Below are 3,480 nucleotides of genomic sequence, written 5' to 3'. Positions count from 1 at the left end.
AGCTATGTATCTTATTATGTGAACTTCCTGATTCTATCCTTTGGTCTACCCTTTTTTGTTTGAGACACACATTATTATTTATTTATTGATTGATTAATAAGAACTTTTTTCTATTAAAGAAGTAAGCCTTTTGTCTTTCCTACTATTTACATAAAGCAGACTTATGTTTATCTTAAAATCCCAATGAAAAAGGAGAAATAAGGATGAAGCACTACATTCTATTTTAAAAGAGAAAGAACTTATTGTTAACAACAGAAGCTTGTTTCTTTATGTTTCTACTTTCTGCAATTTTTTTTTCCGGTTAAGAATAAACTTTAAACGAGATTTTTCCTGCAACTCTGTTAGGCTTGTAATTAAAACAATTAATTAAATAGTTTTAAAATGAAAGAAAACTTTCCTCTTAACTGGAAATCAATTGGCTTTGGATACATCAGAAACTAAATGGTAATGGGACACAATCAAAGTAAATTTAGATGATAAAACTTGTGTCTTCCTTTTCAGTCTGATAAAGAACAACATTAGGTGATATGCCTGGAAAACACTGCATGGTTAGAAAGTACAATAGCAAAGCCTTAAATTAAGCTCCAGCTAAAACTATATATTTTCAGTGGCCCATTTCATGGCTTCTCTCCCCATCTGTGTCACTTCATTAAATCAGCACAAAGAACTTCAAAATGCCATGGCAAGTAATTTAATAAGAATTACTCAATGTACCTGATCCAATTTTCGGCAGCTAGATAATAAAAAGGTGAATGTGAGAGCACTCGAGATTTTATCCAGGCTCGTGGTTTTAAGTACCATCTATAAGCTGAGGTGTCTCGAATCTCACTTTGCAACCTTGATGTTTACGCTGCAATCCAGCCACCTATCCAGCTGAATTGTTTTAAATTACCAACAGCCAAGCCCATACATTAAGCTAAATCTATATATAGATAAAACTATGTATTTGATCAGATGGATAACTAGGCGTTTTTAGCCTCTTTTTTTCCTTTACACCCCACCTTCAATCTATTAACAAATTGTGTTTTTTCTCTCCTAAACCTATGTTTCAGTCTAATTGTTTCTCACCATTGTCTCATGGCTGAAGCCCTTTTCCATATCATTGTCCTGGCCCTTCTGCCTTTCCTGCCTCTGCTCTCGCTTCCCTATTGTCTGTTCCCCACAGAGCACCGGGCAGCTGTCTTAAAGTTTAAATCAGATCATTTCACTTGTTAGCATCGAACTCATCATGGCTTCCCTTTATCAATGGGCTTAAACCCAAACTCTTTACCGTAGACTCAGCTCCCTAATGTCATTTCTCATCACTTCCCCAGCACTCACAGTGGCCTCTTTCCTGCCTTCAGGCTTTTATATTTTCCATGCTCTCTGTCTAGCTCACTCTCCCCTCCATTTTCATATGCCTAGACTCAGCTTAAATGTCACCTCCTCACTCCTAGTCACTCTTTTAGCTTTATTTTCTACATAGCATTTATCATTATCTGAAATTATATTTCTAATAAAGTTCACTGTCTGTTTCTCCCTACCAAAAAGAAAGCAGAAAGGGCTCAAAATGATTGTGTTAGTTCACCTTCCTTGTGCTGTGTGAGAAGAAATAGAGGTCCATAGAAGTTAAATGTTTCGTCAATGTACATTCAACTATTTAGGGGTGAAGTCAAAAAGGAAAAGGAATTCTCTTGAGACAACAGCAGAGCAGAATTGTTCCTGCTTTATTCTCCTATGTTATAGTCATTCAAGTTTATTTAACCCAATTATCCCTTCTTTTCCAGGACACCCAGTGGGGCAGAGAGAGCTCTACCTTCTCACCACAGACCTGCTGTTTTACCTACCACAGCTCTGTAGTAGGCATATGTCATTTTAAAGCATGTCAAGAGTTTTCATACAAGTACCCATTCCTACAGCCCTCAAAGGTAGCTGAGATGCTTTATCCAATAGCTTTTCTTCCCTTGGTGACACAGGACAACTGTAGAGATTTTCAATCCTTTACGGTTTCCTACTACCCCAACTCCATCTCATGGAATCAGGAATGGGGGGAAGCCCCAAAATAGAGATTTTTATAGCTTAAAGTATTTAGTAAGTCTGTAACTTGAATTCAAAATGACAGTAATATGTATTATCTCTTAAACTCTTCTATTGAAAAATGCTTTTAGTGCGAACTTCTGCTTTCCAAAATCCAAAGTGCCTAAAGCACTCATTTGCTTTATGAAATGCAGTAGACAGGGTACAGGTCAGTCTTTCCTGGAAGGTCTGGCAGCACCCTCGGAGTGCCATTATGAGCAGGATCCCTCTGCTGCAGCAGGGTAACACCAGACAAAGACATAGTAGACAGAGAAACATCAGGGATGTGGGCTTCTGCATACTTACCACCCAGAAGTTATTGATAAGAATTTAGATGCTGAAGTTAGTTACTTTTGTTGTGATTTTCATTGTTTCTCATTAGAGGGTTGCAAAACAAATGTGGGTATTTGTCGTGGTCATCTGCAAGCAGTATCTGCGGTGTTGTGGCTGAGATGAGACAAATTCACATGGACTACCGAGTCCTGTAGAGGAAAAGGGACGGCCACTCTCTCAAGGGGAGAGTGCCCTGACCCTTGCCTTGGCAGGCTTTCATTGGCTTAGTTTGCATAGGAACACAGGGCATACATGGAAAGCTAATCAATCATTGTCAGGCACTAATAATCAAGCAGATAACATTCAAAGAACTCTGAGGGCTTATTCTGAGTTAGGGTCAGATGGCTAAAGGACAATAAAACTTTGGGAAAACAAACTCATTTCAGGCTTGGACCCTTATCATTTAAATTGAAGGTATTAGCAAAGTAGGTTTCATAGGATTTTATGCATTCTTTCTTAGGCCTGATTGCCCCAGGGAACCCGCCCTTTCCAGCACAGGGCCACACCCACCTCCAACTATTGTTTCAGGCTTAAATCAGGCATGGGCAGTAGGGCAGCCAAGAGATTAGGAGACTTCCTGCAGACAGAATGAAGACTCAGGCTATGTCAAAGCTGAGGGCCGAGGGTCCATCACCCCCTTTTTCTTAGCCCCCCAAGTCCTTCCCTCAGGGCCTCTTCATGACCATGCCTGTCTTAAGTTGTCCCTCCCTTGAGGAATCTTACACATCATTGGCTAACCAGTCATCTGCCCAGGGCCAGGCAAGGTGAGGTGAAAGGGAGCAGAGGTGGTACCCCTACAAGGAAGATAAGCTTTGTCTCCTAAGTGGCTTATGGTCCCAAGGTCTTACTCAGCCTTAGCTATGGGGGGTTACAACTTCTGAAACCAAGCAGGGCAGTTCCCAACAAGTATTTAAGACTTTGACAAGCTGATTTTAAAATAATGAATTCTATGTTATGATTGGAGGAAGTTTGAATACAAATATTGTGGTTTATATAAATTATTCATGTAAGAAGAATGTATTAGTCAAAACACAATAGCATTATATTAGCTTCTACGAGATGTGGATAAAGGAAGTAGAAACACAGTATCCA

The sequence above is a fragment of the Desmodus rotundus genome, chromosome 1, assembly GCF_022682495.2.
Source record: "Desmodus rotundus isolate HL8 chromosome 1, HLdesRot8A.1, whole genome shotgun sequence".
Lineage (NCBI taxonomy): Eukaryota > Metazoa > Chordata > Mammalia > Chiroptera > Phyllostomidae > Desmodus > Desmodus rotundus.
The sequence above is the reverse complement of the archived record's forward strand: the minus strand, read 5'-3'. Positions refer to the sequence as shown.